The sequence below is a fragment of the Danio rerio genome, chromosome 9 (assembly GCF_052040795.2).
Source record: "Danio rerio strain M-AB ecotype USA chromosome 9, GRCz13ab, whole genome shotgun sequence".
Lineage (NCBI taxonomy): Eukaryota > Metazoa > Chordata > Actinopteri > Cypriniformes > Danionidae > Danio > Danio rerio.
The window spans coordinates 14,523,310-14,541,562 of NC_141029.1; the positions used below are offsets into that span (position 1 = coordinate 14,523,310).

An 18,253-nucleotide genomic window follows, 5' to 3' on the forward strand; every position below is an offset into this window, starting at 1 on the left:
AATGAAAGTGAAACGTGCCAAACTGCAGTTGAAGTCGACAAATTATGAATGAAACACCCGAAATTACATGAAACTCCAGAGAAAATGTGGAGAGAGCAGCAATAATGTTATTTGAATTATGTGATATAACATGTAAAATGGGATCATAAAAGGAACATTCAAAAAGCAACTCATGTAAACACCTTCATCATATTATTGTCTTATTCAGATTAAGGCAAATCCTTTGATTACTGATGTCCATGTAAACGTATAGTCACTGTCTCTGTGTTTGTGTTGCCTCTGTGAAAATCAGTGTGTGCATGTACTGAAACTCCCCATTTTCATGCAAACCCTTCCCTCTTTTGCCACTCGACACTCCCACCAAAAAAAAGCTGGACTTACCCACTTTCCTGACTTTTTTTCAAACTAGAGGTCGGAAAACACCCAGCTGAGACAAGGGGGACACTTTAAATGTCAGTGATTTAGTATTTGGATCTGCACTGTGATCTTTTAATAGACTTTTTATTTATCATCAACTGATTCTTGTTCTAAATATGCCTGACCAGACTTTTTTGGTATATAAACAAATGTTACTTTGAATTGGTCGAATATTAGTGGACCTTTAGTGTACTCTGCTGTACATCATAATTAAAAAGATCTATGACTGTTATTTATTTTTCAAAATCAATACTAAAAATACAAAATAAATCAACTTTAAAATATAAAAACTGTATAATAGGCTGGTAACCACAGATAAATCGTGCTACACTACTCATAGCATTCAATCACTTATATCTATGTGAAGGAATTTTGGCAAACAAAAAGTAGTCAGCGGTATTTAAAGCTGGAGAAAGCTTACCTTTGGTCCTGTGGCAGTGCCAAGCTGACTTCTAAATGGAAAGGGTCCTCAATCAATCTGTGAAACAGAAAAGATTAATTAATTCAAGTTGTCCATTATTCATTTTAATTGAAATGGGAGCAATAAATCAATCCATTTTAAACATCAGATCTGTACACTTGTTAAGAATACATCACACAGCCACTGAACCTGACAGTGCAGACCTGACAACATGAGTGAGGAGTGTCTCGCTGCAGCAAACCCCGCCCACATCCAACTGTGATGTTAGAAGCCACGCTTATGTCAAATATGTCATGTTAATCTTTCAGTTTTAGTTTTTCTAACAAATTTTTGGTTTGACTAATTTTGGTATGGCCACAATATATTTACTCACAAAAAAGTCATAAAAACATGATAATAAACTTTTTTTTCTGTCTACCAGTTTAAAGCTTAAGCCTGTCTGGCCTGGGATGATCAGAATTTGAAAATATATATTTTAATTATATCAATTCAAGATTGATAAAAGAGTAAAAAAGAAACTCAATATAAATTAAAATTATTACATGGATTATTTCAAACAATTGATGCACCCATTATTCATAACCAAGCTGATAATGCCACAAAAGACAGAAATGTATTTCATGTAGCATGGCACTATAGTGGTCAAGTCAGAACCTGAGATGCTCAGACTGCTTCAATATTACAACCCCGAGATCCAATTAAAGCACAATGCATACACTGTAATGCAAGCACAGTACTTCTTGTACCATGATAAAAGCTCTAAAGGAATAAACTTCTAACAAATTGAATTTAAATGTTTAATCAGATCATAAAGTTTAAGTCTCCTCACAAGTCCAAGAGATAAGAAGATACTGACCAGATTCTGAAACAAATAACACCATTAAATCTTTTCATTCGTTGTGACAATATTATTGTCACAATAATATGTTTTGACAACATTATTGGTTCTGTTTCTGGACTTTAAGCATCTCAGGACTGTTGTTGTCTATGGAGGGTAAGAGAGCTCTCTAATGTAATCTAAAGAAGTATTAATTTGTTTTTCAGACAATGAACGAAGGTCTCTGGGAATTGGAACGACAAGATGATGAGTAGCCTTATTAATAACATTATTATTATTATTATTTTTAAGAACTAATCCTTTAAAGACTATATTTAAACTCTGACAAATTAAGTAAAATACATACCACAGCGGAATGAACTGCCAACTTATCCAGCAGTTTTTATGCAGCGGATGCCCATCCAGCCGCAACCTATTATTGGGAAACATCCACACACACTCATTCACACACATATAGTACACTAGGACAATTTAGCCTACCCAATTCACCTGTACTGCATGTCTTTGGACTGTGGGGGAAACCGGAACACCCAGAGGAAACCCACGCGAACACGAGGAGAACATGCAAACTCCACACAAAAACGCCAACTGACCCAGCCGACACAGAAGTTAATGGTCATTTTTTAACAATTTTTATGGATTTTCACACACATTTTCTGTTTTAGCCATCTGTTGTACATGATCAGATCTCTAAGGAACAGCATACTGCAATCGCAATCTTTTACAAATGTGTTCACATAAAAAGGTCACATAAAAAATGTTATAAACAAACAAACTTTGCTGTTGTACCAAACTAACAATTATATTGTAACCAAAAAATTTTAATCAAAGTATACTGATATTTTAAATATAGAATGACTCAACGGTATCTCACAGCAACTCACAGATCTTAATCATGCAATTTAGTGCGAGTTTCTTATCCCCCAATGATGGTTGAGTTTAGTGGTGGGGTTGGATGACAACCCTTCTTTTAAAAATCATACATTTTTGTACAACTGAACTGAAATTAGCCACTAAATTGTGACTGAATTAGCCACTAAACTGACAAAACGTAAAAAACTTATGTTTCCTCGCGAGATCAGGCTGAATAACTACCTAGTATAAAGTATTGTTTATGTTGTAGAGGATTAAAGCATGTTACATTGCTGTCACTGCTTGACATCTCACATCAACCACCCAAATACAGCAGGAATAAGATGTGAAACAGTCACAGGCTGCACACAACACCCCTAATATGTTTAAAACAAATCTGCGTGTCTACTATAAGTTATACCAGTGTGTTTTATCTAAGACTAAATATTATTAAAAACTAAAGGCATATTAAATTCAGCAAGATCCTTCTTAAAAGGTAACTGTTAGCATCAGTTGAAGTTATAGTGCCCACATTATCCAAAAATGAACTTGTGTCAGATTAACACCCCATCCACTATAAATAAGCAGTCAACTGTAGTGGTGTGTGTGGGTCAGTGGGTTAGGCTATTTATACATAAAGTGGGGCTAAAATGCTTTGATACACACACACACACCCTTGCTCATGTCTGCAACACAGCTGTTCACTGTAGACAACTGTGCCATTTGTGCTTACATAGATTCTCTTGCATAGGCTCTGTTCACTTCCCCAAAATGATAAAAACAAAGCAAATCTTAATTGAAAGTCAGAATGAGCTGAAAGTTGCTGAGGCTTATATTTAGTATGTTATATAGTTATATACTTCGAACAGAAACAGAACATTGAGTAGTGGACGGGACTTAACTAATGTTAAGAGGGGCGTGGCAAAGAATAGTGCAAGAATCTGTCAAATTGATAAACACAGACAGACTTTCATTGAAGATTACCAAAACAAACTTTTTTACAGTAGATTAACTAACACAGGTTAATTGTTCACTTAAACTTGGTGAATGTAAGTTTGATGTCCAGTGGTTATCCTAGGTATTGCACAACTGGTTTATAGCACATGCAAGCGCAGGTTGCCAGATTGATGACATCAACAAAAGTGTGCCTGACTATCGAGCCTAAAGGCTGATTCAAACCATGTTCGACATAAAAGCAACGACAGACAATTGAAAGAATATTTTTAAAGCTTTTGTCTTACCCTGTAACAGAAATCCGCTATTTTACTTTTTTTTTTAGAACCGGGTGTGCAAAAAAAAAAAAAAAGGTTAAATTAATGGCCGATAAATTACCAGAAATTTAAATTTAAGGAAATGCCTGTAATTTAACAGCTGTTATTTTATGATTTTTTTCCCACACTCCTGCTGCCGGGAAAAAAAAAACATAAAATGAAGGATTTTTAATTTTTTTTAGTGTAACAAACACCTGAAATTGATATTTTTAGAAACTGTGTCTATTTCTTGCAGCTGAACAACAGGATAAACTGACAATAACCTCAGGTACACCACATGTGCTTTATTCAGTGTTAAATGCTAATAATGTGAGTTTGAGTGCCATTTTACACGGCATTGATTGCTATACTACTGAAAGCAGCAGCAGATAGTTCACCTTAGGTCTTAAAAATAAAATCGACTGTTTGAAACTGAACCTTAGAACTGTGACTCAGTGTAAACCAACACATATCAGTGAATCAGCATGTTCTTTAATAATGTAAAGTGGTATTATGCGTTTTAATTAGATAATAAACTTTACCGTTTTTGTTGGAATGCCGTGAGTGCACTATTATGTGCTTCTAAATGGCTGTACTGAAATTTCTGTCATATTTCGTCTGGTGCAAACAGCCAAATTGCTTACAGTATCACAGCAAATCTCATCACATAGAGTGCTGTTAAGAACATAGTTAGGAGATACAATGTAACCTGCTCACCTAATGTTTACATTTCTAATATTTATATTATTTGCTAATTAATAACCTCATGTGGAACCTTGAATCTGCGTCTTATTTTGGAGTCTGATACTGTCTACTGGAGGTAGCATTTCGGTCATGGGTGCATACTTTGAGACCCTTCCTGACCGAATAACAGAAATGCATGGGTGGCTGAAATATAACTGGCTAAATTGGCATTGACCGGGTTAAAGTAAAGACAGCCGTTGCAGCATGTAACACACATTTTCAAAGCAGAATATCTGAATTTAGCATTGTTTTTCAGATAAACAAGCATGTTCACTTGGCATGTTTCTTAAATATCAGCAAATATTTTATGGTATTTTTATTCTTTAGAGGAGTCAACATACAGCATCTTTAAAGAATAACAATGTGTGCTAGCAAAATAAACATTTCACACAGACTTTAAGCAAATTAAGGCCACTCACCGATGAGCAGGGGAAGATTATCAATTCACAAGCACACTTTTCACGCATCCAGAGAAGAAAAATCACAACTATTTGCAATTCAAATTGAAGGATGAGCTCTCTGCAGCAGGAAGGAGCCACATAAAGCCTGATGTTATGAGCTTGTTACATCTCGTTCATACTGATAGCTTGGGAAACAAAAGAGCGATTATCGCTGTGACCTCCCACTGCAGTGGCACGCATCCTTCTGCCCATGCAGACGAAAACCGATACACTTCCCTTGCTAAAAGATGAACAGGTGAACAGAAGAGGAATAGAGCGAGGGCTGCAGAGTGGCGTGCATTTAATGCAGAGTTGCAGTACTGCGGCTTTGACTGCCACCGAGATGCAGGACGGAGCTGTCGCACGGCATCAAAGTGAGCACTGACCCAATACTGCCTCTCCGTTTACACGTGACTGCACTCGTGGAAGCATCCTTGGCCATTTAGGTCAGTTTCATTCAGAAAAAGAGAAAGACTAACGCAAGCTTTATTTAACAAGCTGCAAGCTCCTTTTTTTAGATAAGGTTAAAATGCAAGGCTGCATCAAAACATGAATGTAACGTTGTATGAGGGTTGAATCAATCAAAAGTTTTAATGTTGACATAAAAAAGATCTAATACTATCATATATACTGTCATTTGATCACAGATGACCTATTTTAAGGACCAGCAGTTACACTGTCTGACCAGTGGCCAGCAAACACAAAATGTTGTTCTAAAGTTTCCATATGGTTCCTGTTGAGTTTTTTTTTTTTTTTTAGCTATGCAAGGGAGTATAACAAACAGCATTGCACACTACTAAAAATGCCAGTTTATTAGAAATAAATGAACAAATTAGATAAGCACAGTGTCAAAGCAAAAGCCATTGCAATTCAAGTTATGCAAATGTTTACAATTGATTTCCAACTAATCCCTTATAATTTTTTTATAAACCAAAAACTAAAAATCCAATAAAGGCTGTTGTGAGGTTTTTTATCTTGTAACTAAAAGTTAATATTTACTAAATGATGAAGTTTGATGAAAGTTTATTATAAAAAAGTTAATTTTCATTAATAGATATTATTACTTCTGAGATTAAATAAGGCATTTTGTCAATGAATGCTAATAGGGCTGCACGATATTGGAAAAGTCTGATATTGAGATATTTTATTTTACTTTTTGTGAAACTGCATTTCTATCGCAATATTTATAGATGATTTGAATTGCTCTATTTGACGGTTTTCTGGGGAGTCTATCAGTATTAAGGTAAAGGAATTATATAATCGCAATGCAAAAAAATGTTTTTCTTTGTCTTGTTTCTAGTCAAAACATCAACAAAAAAAAATAATAGATCACGTAAAAATTTTATTTTGTTTTCACCTTCTGAAGAAATTTTTTGCTATTTTAAAGAAAAACACATATATCAAACAATGGGGTAAGTAAAATTATCTTATTTTTGGACTAGAAATAAGAAAAGTCTATGTAAGAATAACCTTTCGATTTTTGCAGAAATTATATAAATTTTTAAATGCAATCAATCTTTGTTACACCTCGAAACATCAAAATGTTTTGTGCCCAAATGTTTTAAATTCTCTTAAAATGCTCTTTCAAAAACACATGTAAAATAATAAACTTTTACTGTTATGATTAAACTTGTTAAACTGTTATGGCACTGACTCTACCAATCACACTTGTGTGGCTCTTGTTCAACTACAGTTGAAATCAGAATTATTAAACCCCATTTTATTTTTATTTTTTAAATATTTCCCAAATTATGTTTAACAGAGCAAGGAAATGTTCACAGTATGTCTGAAAATATTTTTTCTTCTGGAGAAAGTTTTACTTGTTTTATTTTGGATTAAATAAAAGCAGTATTTTTAAACCATTTTAAGGTCAAAATTATTAGCCCCTTTAAGCTTTTTTACAACCCATCGGAAAAAAATTAAGGGACTAAAAAAATGTTTAAGGCAAATGATTTATTTTTTATTGGCTCAAGTGCTAAAATTTAGATGTGAAACATTACTCTAAATGTTTTTAATTGAATGAATGAACATTTTATGGCAACTGTTGTTTTGATTAAAGCTTTATCTTCTTGTTTAGAACAAAAACATAATTTTAATTAATTGGCTTTCTTCAAGAAAACAACTATGCTTTGTGCCAAGTTATATAAAATTGTTCTCATGGAGATAGAAAATATTATTTAAGGCAAATGATTTATTTTTCATTGGGTCAAGTGATCAAACGTAGATGTGAACCATTGATGGACAGACGGATGTAGTGGATGGATGCACGGATGTACTGAATGGACGGACGGGTGTAGTGGATGGATGGACAGATGTAGTGGATGGACGACCGGATGTAGTGGATAGACAGACGGAGGAAGTGGATGGATGCATGGTTGTACTGAATGGACAGAGGGATGTAGTTGACAGACAGATGGATGTAGTGGATAGATGGACAGATGTACTGAATGGACAGACGGATGTAGTGGATGGACGGACGGATGTAGTGGATGGATGCACGGATGTACTGAATGGACGGACAGATGTAGTGGATGCAGAGACGGATGTAGTGGATGGATGCATGGATGTACTGAATGGACGGACGGATGTAGTGGATGAACGGATGGAGGTACTGGATGGACGGATGGATGTACTGGATGGACGGATGGATGTACTGGATGGACGGATGGACAGACGGTTGGACAGACAAAAGGACAGACGGATGGATGAATTTTTGGCCACTACTGCAAACCCTGCCCTAAACAGTATCATTTTCATTTTAGGCTGTGATAAAGCAGAACTATCAATTTCACATTTTGATGAACTGATAAAACAGATACAGTAAGTGGAGGTAGATCTGAATTTGAGTTAGATGTTGATTATAAGAAGTATAGGGTTGAATATCTGCATTTTAACAAAAAAAATGTATTTAAACAAAAAAAAAAAATCAACTACATCTTGCATTTAGAAAGCCAGTAAAAGGTAGTGCTAATATTTAGTTCACGCTGACACTGGGTCAGGCTTCCCGGATCCGTTTTAACTTGCAGATGAGGCAGACATCTGTGTGTATTTGTTTTATTAATATGTGTACGTGTGTGTGTGTGTATCTGCATGCACGTCTCTGACCCTACAGCTCTCATTTCAAAGCCAGAGCTGTAAAGAGGAAGCTTCTCTTCCCCCTCCGGAGAGACACAGATTAAAATAGGAATGGAGGGAGCCGCTGACAGCCTCTGACTGCACTGCCAGGAGCTTTACTGTGTCACCTGTCTCTTCAGGCTCCAGGCCTGCATTCGGAATTGAAATAATGAACCTGGCAGAGCCTAAGAGCTGCTGGTGGTGCAGCGGCGACCGAGAGTCATTATTAGGTCAGTAGGACTCGCCGAAGGAATGGACCAGAGGCCATACTGTGGCTTTGATATGTGATGGGTGTTTAAAGGTGAAAGCCACTGCACGCTATCTCTCTCTCTCTGAAGCCCCAGAGAAGATTTACCCTCAGCCATTCAAGAAAATGCACTTTAGCATCATGGCTAGTGGTGGTAATTAGACTTCAAGCAGCTCACAAGAGAGTAAGCAGAGAGAGCTGCAACAACTGGGTCATGCAAATGGTTGGAGGTTCATTTCTAGCACCTCTCTGAGAGGTCTGACGTGACTCATTGGATTAAAACGAGCATATAAATGCTGTTATTACGATTAATGGCATTTCAAGAAGCAAATGTCAGAACAGTGCAATCCCTAAAACAATAAACATGAGACTAAATATAAACTGTGCTTTAAGGTGGTGCACATTTGAGAAATTTTGTCAAAATAATTCATAATTTAGGCATAGGTTTGTCAGTGTATGACAATGCAGAGGGCAGAAAAACTCATTGGGGGTGTTTGCTGAGGGGGAGAAAAAACCTAATGCTTACTATTTTTGATAACCCCAATAATATATATCAAACATAAAATATCGGACCTAAATTAAAGTAAATGAAAGAACTTTCATTTAATTAAATGTAAAGTAAAAAACAATAAATAAATCCTGTTTCTAATCATGTTGTTCTTTTAAACTTCTATTCAAGAAATAATGCTGACAAATACTGACCTTTAATCAGGATATATTTCTGAAGGACTATGTGACACTGAAGACAGGAGTGATGCCAGCTATCACATTTTAATTGATATTAAAAACTGTTATTTTATTTAGTCCAATATGGGGCAATCAATTTTTTGTACTAGGAAGTTTAGATGCAACATTCAAACTGTGGGAGTCGAAATGAATCATCCAAGATCTTTATTTGATGAATTCAGATAGAATGATGTCTTTTAATGAGTTGAGGCTTAAATTTAATCTCAAAAGAAAACATTTTTTTTCAAACACCTTCAATTAAAAAGTTTTGTTAAAGAAAATCAAAAAAACAATCTTCATAGACCCCCATATTCATCTTTAGATAACATGTGATAAAAGATAATCTGAGAAAAGGCATCGTGAGTTTTATGGTTTGCTGACAAGGAGCTCTTCTGAAAACACATACTGTAGGTTGAACGCTTGGAAGGAAGATTTACAGTCAGAAATTTTGCATGATGATGGGGAAGAAGCCTGTGCTAAGGCTCATACTATGTCTATAAATTCACGTCTTAAACTTATATAAATGGATAATGCGGACATGTGTAACACCAGTGGAATTAATTAAATATAACAAAAACATACCACATATTTGCACAAAATGTTTGCAAGATAAAGAAACCTTGTTTCACTGTATTTAGCAGTGTTCAAAGATTAAATTATTTTGGGAAGAGATAAGAGTCATAAGTAAAAAGATCTTTTCCAAACAAATCCTCCTCGACCCAATGCTTTTTTTGCTGGGCTTATACCCAGAGTCCTCAAACTATAGTAAAAGCAAACATGTATTTAGACCTCAGCTTGCTTTATGCCAAAAAATGTGTAGCTTTGCTATGGACAAAGACGCAAAGACCAAACACTACTCAATGGACAAGACAGGTGTTGTCAAATCTGAAATTAGAAAAAAATAACTTGCATACTAAAAGCTAAACAGCAAGTATTTGAAAAAATAAGCAGTCATTTCATCAGATATACCGAAGGTGTGAAATTTACAGAGGAAGGAGTTGATGAATAGTTTTTTATGTGGACAATGTAGTTCCAGTCTTACAGTTTTGTACTGATAAACTTCAATTTAAGTAGCTGTACACTCATCAGTATGATAATAATGATCACTTTTGAATAGATTACCCTTAACAAAAAAGGCATTTGTATTTATTTATTTGTTTATTTTTTTGTTTAGCTTGTTTATATATCCTTTTATTTTGTATATATTTTTTAAATGTAGCAGGGTTGTTGTTCTAAACAAACGCATGAAAAATGTATTTTATTCAATGTGTACAAGCTGAAAATTAAAATTAAAATCTATTAGGGCAAAAAAATTGTTATTTTAAATATACAATTGTTTTGTCAATTAAACAAAAGCATGCTAAGCATAAGATACTTTTTATAACGCTTCTTAAAATCTTAGCAAGATATTGTCCACTAGTAGTTCATAACTGTCAGACTTAAAAAAAAAAAAAAAAAGAAAAAGAAATAAATAAATTCCCTAGTGAGCAATAAATCATGCAGAAATAAACTCGCACTTCAAAAAATAAAAAAAATAAAAGAAAATATTCAAGATGTTGGGTCTTTTTTTCCTTAGCGTGAAATCGTCTTTTAGATAAAACCATGATCTTTGAGGACTTATAAAATGCAACTAACAAAAAATACAAAACAAGTTCTTATGATGGTTGTTGACTTTTATTAGGCATCATAGTTTCAGCATGAAATCTTTAGTCAACTACACCTTATTCTGAATTGGAGTATATTGTCATTTTGGGGTCAATTTCCTTTTAACACTGGAACTTGGAACTAGAATGGCCATAGCAGCCGTTCTGACCGTTCATGCGAGACTTTACCAAATTTAACGTCACATCATAATTCAGTTTAAAGTTTCTATAATATTATATTATATTATTATATTATATAAAATGAATAAATAACTTATGTAGTCATAACCTTAAAATACAATCTTATTTCCACCAAGTTTAAATGATGTTTTTGAAAGTTTAAAAGATATGTCAGAAGTAAAGTTATGTTTTTGCTATCAGAAAGTTATACAGAAAGTGCCCTGTGCGAGTAATCAAAATCGACATTCAGAACCTATAATCGATCAAAAATTTTACAGGGTAATTATTTTAATTACTTTTCCTACCGTGTGAGGAGTCACATGACAACTGCTCTTTTAAAAATGGAGGCTGAATTATACTTCTGTGGCCACTGCAGCCTCAAGTAGGACGACAGACCCAGTTTTAAGCCTTACTTTGCACTACATTGATGATGATGATTGGAAACTGCGCCAGAGATGCCTTGAGACAGCATATTTTCCATTATATTAAAATTATTATTTACATTAAAACATTTGTTTACAGAGAATGCAAGAAATGCACTTTTTAAAACATTATTTACAGGGTATGCGAGAGTAATTTTATTTAGAAGAGGTGCTGCTTATTTTCTACTTTTAAAATAAAAAAGAAAAAGTGCAAGTTATTTATTTTTACTTTTTATGAGAAAAAAATCACTGTTGGTTTCAGGCAATGTGTGTTTTAATTTCAGTTGTTTAACTTTGATGTTCAGTTTTATATTATTATTTTAAAATCAAGTAATGCACCCTTCATTTAGAAATCTCTCATTTGTAATAAGTAATCCTAATTACTGCACAAAACTTGTCAGTGAACTACGAGGATAAAAAAATAAATAAATAATATAATTGTTCATTCTTTTTAATAGAGTTAAAATGTTTAATCAATTGAGATTTTGATTTTAGACAGAACGTTTTGTTAGGGGAAAAAACTATGCAACAAAGTCATGTATATTAAAAGGCATATATGACAGTCAATATGACTTCAAAAGAGAAATACTTTGTTTGTGTTTTGTAATTTTAATAAAACAACAATGTTAGAATAAAATAAACACATTTAGGAAAAGTTTGTTTACCCAAAGACTATATAATACGCAAGACATGTCACTCTGTGAATCTTTTTGAATGGGGAAAAGTGTAACAGTCAATATGGCAAATAAAACCCACCTTCTAGTACAGGAGCCAATCATCAATTGCTATAGGCTGCCGACACTCTGGGGGAAGTGCTCGGACCAGACGTGAATTCCTAACATTCCTAACATTAACATTTAGAAATGAAACTACAGAGACAGTTGCTGTTTAATATTATTGGTGATTCCTAATATGAAATTCAATCATAAGCTTGGCCAGCAATTTTGGAGAATTTTATGTTTCCCAATTCAAACAGAATGGGGCATACTGCCCGAGAGTCGTTTGAAAGATGGCCGCCGAGTGAAAGGACTTGATTTAAAGGGACTTTGGTTTACTATAGGTATATGGATTTTATTTAAGCAAAGCTATTAATTACAAAATGGTCAAAATGACTGTCTTGATAGTTCTAGTGTTAACAAGCAACTATATCTGTCTACATAACATATCTTTAAGATTCCTATGTAGACTGTTTTAACTTCGGCCAAAACGCCAAGCAACCACACATCAACATGTTAAAAACAACACTTTAACATAAACATGCGTGCATCTGGCAGTGCATCTGCAGTGACTTACAGTGCATTCAAGGTATGTATACATTTTTACTGCTTGTGTGCGTATGTGCTCTGTGGTGTTGTTGATGCCATAAACTCAGTCAGTTTGACACCTAAAGAAACATTTCCAACAATCTGGAAACCACACAGCAACTCAACAGCAAAGTCCACACCACAGCCTCCCTGAAAAATTGCATTTATTTATTTACCTTCAAATATAAACAGATAAGGTGCAGTCAAATTAGGGTTTTTATGAATCAAACAATTCACTTTTACACCAAGCAGCATGATATGTTAATCAACGCAACAAATCCATGCAAAATATGCTTCCATCCACCAATCAAAACACCAGCTTGATTGCCATTGAAATAACTAGATTTTGCCCATAAGATCTGATGAAAAACAGCAAACCTGATTCCTCCTGTTGAAAAGTATGCCAGCTATCTTGCATTAGCTAATAATATTAGCATATTAGGGTTGTAACGGTATGAATTTTTTACGGTATGATAATCGTCTAAAACAATACCACGGTTTGACGGTTTCGCGGTATACGGTATTAAATAGTAATTCTCATAGCAAAGACCCTGAAAAGAATAAGAACACGTTTTCTGACTGAACAAAGGTTTTATTTCAACAAACCTTTGAAAGAACCATTTTAATGGAACTATAGAAGTCTTTTATAAAAATAAACTAAAAAATCTCCCATTTTAATAAATTAAATTAGAAGGAATAAACAAGCAGGGTCTTTTAAGATTAGACAAAAATAAACTTAAACTGTCCTTCCTTATAAGCAGGATAAATGGGAGACCAAAAGTGCAATACCAAGTTTATGGCTGTAAACATGTATTTAAAGCGTTGTTTTTTTCAGTCTAGGTTGTGATGAAGAAATGTAAGCATGTTGAGATTTTCAGGACTTAATCTTGACCGCTGAGGTGAGAGAATGTGTCCACTTGTACAATGAACAAATAAAAAAATAATAAATAATGTGTCAAAGTCCAAATAAACATGGTGCAAATCCTCAGTAAAAAAATAGATATAAATATTTACTATACTATAAATAGTTACATAACGAAACTAGATTCAATATGGAACATCCTTAGGTTTTATGTGCCAGCATGGATATGGTTGTCTGTGGATATGGATTTGGATATGGTTGTATGCAATGCAGACAAACAGCTGCATCTTCATTTGTGTCTTTTGAAAACAGCAAGAGCAGCAGTTCGTCTTTGCTGTGTCACTGTTTTGTCATGTTTCTGTGCTGCTGTGCATGCAAAAGTACTTAGTATGAGAATTATTTCATGCAAAACTTTTTTTTTTGCGATTTATTTAGCTGCGCAGAAATGTATGCCTATCTCTCATTCCGTGTTGTTCAAAAAGCTCAGTGTTGGTCCACAAACAAAAGTGAAACCTATGCGTATTGGTTGTGATATAGCGAGTTTGAACCAATCTGGGCATGGAGGAGGGACAATGCATCAATGTATCATGTCTGGTTTGTCCGGAGACACAGTGACGAGCGTTTCTTTGTCAAATCAGCGTTGTCAAATTTTGATGACGTAACCGCACTGATTCCGGAGCCTCTGAAAGTCCGCGAATGTTATGTGATACAGCACTGGAAAGCTGAGATTCTCGTCTTTATGCCAATCTTTGAATTGTATGAATCGGATCAGCGGATCAAAAGTTATTAAACATTTAAGAGCAATACTTATTTTTAGCCGCGGGCGGCTGTCTCGGTCTTTAAGGGTTAAAACCGTTGATATGCAATTGTTCATGGTATGATAATCGTGCACGTTCAAATCGTGGTAAACCGTCATACCGGTATATTGTTACAACCCTATAGCATATTATGCAACCATGTGTCTCTTGTAAAGAGTGTGAAATGGCTCTATATGAGGTTCAAGTAAAGCAACACGACTTAAATTTCTGCAGTCAATGACACAGATGAACATTCACAACCACCACCCACCACGACCTCCAACAAACCTCACACAAAAGCCTCTCTGTGCACTTTTCTTTTATGGGAGAGTTATGCTTTGAGTGGCCTAACTCCCATGACCAAACGTCAGGCTTTTCCACCCAGTGTATCCTAGACTGTGCCACATGGTCTTCTCACCTTAACACAACCAGAGAGAGCTTTTTGCTAGCATGGTGGCCAATGACGAAAATAACACCATTCAAGAAGGAGACATAAATCGCCTGAACATTAAATCAAAGCAGGAAAACACACAAAAACATGAAAAAATGGTGTTAAAATTGAGCTGGTGGAGACACAAAACAAAGCAGAAACAATATTGGTTGCAGCCATTTCCTCCTATTCAGAAAATAGAAGTGTATCCGGACGCTGAAGTGATGTTATATAGAGATGCTAGCCAGCATGCACAGACAGGAATGATTTCTAATGGATTATCAGCATAAATATGGCAGTGTGGGCAGTATGGGGGTTAAAATATAGAATCCAAGGTGAATGTCAGAAATATTAAAAGGTCCAGAACCGACAGGGATGTCTTACTCTTTTTCCCTCTGGGTGGTAGAGTAAGCATGAGAGGATACCTCATCCGTATTGATTGCTCTGCAGGCCGTTAGCCTTTCCCGGAAATACTGCAGCTCTGTGTGTGCACTGGGAACTGAGATCGGTACACATGGACTGGAGAATTGAAGCACTGTTCCAAATCAACTCTCAGATTTAGTCTGCTATTAAGGCTGCATGATAAATTGAAATAAAAAAACACACCTCACTTGATCAAAAGCTGCAATAGTCATGCACATTTTGTCAGTGAAGAACACTTCTGTAATCAGAAGTAAATCTCCTCTGAATAACAGATGATTCAAACATGAAGAAGCACAGAAAATGGTTGACTGGATTAAAAATATCCATAATATTATATATTATATAATATTTTTACACGATTTCAGACAGTGTGAAATTGACAGCAAATTTTGATTTAGTTTTAGTCTTAGTCTTTTGACGAAAATGACATTTTAGTCATATTTTAGTCTTCTGCAACATTTTAGTTTTAGTCGACAAAATTTAATAAGATTTTAGTCAACTAAATCTACTCTAGATTTAGTTGACTAAAATATTTTGGTTTAATTTAAGTGTAATTTAATTCAAATAAAGATTTATTCATACAAAATATTCAAACTTTAAATTAAATTAAACAATCTTATTAAAGTATGGAATATATCTTTTTATTGAAGACCAAAAATTAGATATGCATTGCTTAATTATATCATAACTAATTTGTCAAATTACATGTCGGCAACCAATCGACAAGAAAAGTAGCCATCTGAAAATGCAGGAGTGTGCAATTATTTAGCAAGACTTTATTATAATGTGGCAAACTACTAGTCTTTTTGACCAGTCTGTTGACATTAAATTTTTGAAAGGGCTAAAAATAGTCCACTTTGCAATGTCATTCTATAGCAAGCTTTACTGTTGTAGTTGCTGTAACAGTAAAGTAATGACTAGGACCCGGTGGAATCTGTGGACATTTTTTGCTATTACTGCGCAGAATTTTGGTAAAAATCTGCGGATTTATGCGGAATGATTTTGGGAGTATCATAACTAAAACCTTAATATATGAAATAAAAGGTAACACCTTTTTTACTTGTATTTAATGTTTACAATGCAAATCCAATTACATTTACTTTATTTGGTAAACAAAACAAGTCTATCATGTAATATCTCTACTAAAAGACAGAAAATATGATTTTACAAACTATACAGTAAAAAAATCATGTAATATTTTCATATTAGTCAATAATATTACTGAAATTAAATTAAACTGAACAAATATAATTGTAAAACATTTACACAAGTAAATAAATAAAATAGCTTTTAATGTACAATCTAACAGAGTCAATTCAGTGACAGGCTATATACTGTTTCAGTTAAGCAAAAGTGCCTCACACACCAAGATTAATTCAGATTGTATATTTACCAAAATGCATCTCTCAATCACGATCGTCTCATTTTTATAAGTCAACGAAAATGTCAGTATATTCTTTATTATAGTTGACTTTATCATCACTTAATTTTTATTTAGCTTTCATCTAGTTTTTGTGGGTATTAACTTGTTCGTCATGAAAATTATGACTAAAATTCTACAAAAACAGTGATTTCATATCTAACAGCAAAACAGAGCTACGCTGTCATTGTCACTGAATAATTATCTTTGAAATCATTGCCACTCGATTTAATCGTCTGAGGTGATAAACTGGATGTTGCATATCTTCTCAGTGAACTACAGATCTATAGTAAATGTTTCCTCATCTGAAAGCACCTGCTAAAGATTTAATGTTGATTATGAAACAGTTACTGAGCATTTGCACGTCACAGTGGTCTTCGAATAATCGTGAAGATCTATCGCTATATACATCACTAACCTAGTGATACTTCTATATACTAAAACTGTATTTAAAAAAAAACTATAAAATAAAAAGCATATATATTTGATCAAATAAATGTTTTAACAAATTAAGAAAAGCACATAACCATATTAACTGAAGATATTAAAAGGCCATACCAAGCATTTTAAATAGCTTGTGTGTACAGTAAGTCCATGCAAACTAATTTCAATATTTTATATTGAAGTTCCCTTTTATCATTTTTTTATTAATATTGTTTCTTCAAACCAAAATTAGACGGCATGTCTGTCTATCAGTTGTTGTGGTACTTCATTAGTTTCAATGCAGTGCTATGGCCTTTGTGTTACTTTCCAGTGCTATGCCCTTCTTTAAGCACAACTTGGAGTTATATGAAATAGCAACATTTTACAAATTAAGTAAAGTTTATTTATAAACTCATTTCGAGAGGATCATGTGCTTACGATTGCTTTATCGCATTGTACAATTTATGATTCACCAATCAGATGATTCCTAATACACTATAAATACTCTTAAATCCATATAACAGCCATCTTCGTTTTGAAGAATCCCCCCTTACACCCTTACTCCTCCTCCTTTTCTAGATGGTTGGCATGGTAGCCCAGTGGTTAGCACTGTAGCCTCACATCAAGATTGTCACTGGTTCTAGTCCTTACCAAGCCAGCAGACATTTCAGTGAGGTGTTTACATGTTCTCGCTGTGCTCACGTGGGTTTCCTCCGGGTTCCCCAGTTTCCTCCCACTGTCTAAAAACATTTAACTTAAGTTAATAGACTAATCCAAATCGGCAACATAGACATGCTTCTAGTAAGTAATTATCTCTTAAGAGCAATCACTATCTGTTTATTAACTACTACAGCACGGGAGTTTGAGATCTACCTTGCAAACGGGAGGGAGCCCAGGGTTTAAAGATCTTATGAGCTCAGGGCTCTCTTCCGGGACACCATGCCAAACAAGCTTTATAATCAATCGTCAGCTAAGTGTGAACTCTTGAATTACTTTTTAACATGAAAATAATAACATTCAGTGTTATTATCCAATGAAGATGAGAACAAATCCCAAAGAAAGAACGTTTCCACACTAAAGCAGGCCTTAGGCTGGAATCTGTGGAAGACCCATCACATGAACTCCAGCAGACCTGCTTTGAAATTCTATCCCTCATCCAGGAGGAAGGAGAGCAAATCCACGAGCCATCTCTGCTTTCACACCACAGAAGCCATCTTAATCACATTAATACACAGAATGGTATCTGTGCGTGCATGTCTGGGTTTAATCGCAGAGGAGCTGATTAGTTTCTGCGCACCAC

The 18,253-nt window shown here is 34.6% G+C and overlaps 1 protein-coding gene across 6 annotated transcripts in view; it reads right to left on the reverse strand.

The window, feature by feature from the left end:
• Positions 1 to 18,253, reverse strand: part of raph1a (Ras association (RalGDS/AF-6) and pleckstrin homology domains 1a) — a 150,431-nt gene that overhangs the window by 107,205 nt on the left and 24,973 nt on the right. For all 6 annotated transcript variants that reach the window (XM_087266612.1, XM_087266617.1, XM_087266610.1 and 3 more), the window contains 1 exon segment: positions 839 to 895. The gene's annotated coding sequence lies outside the window, so the exon portion shown is untranslated.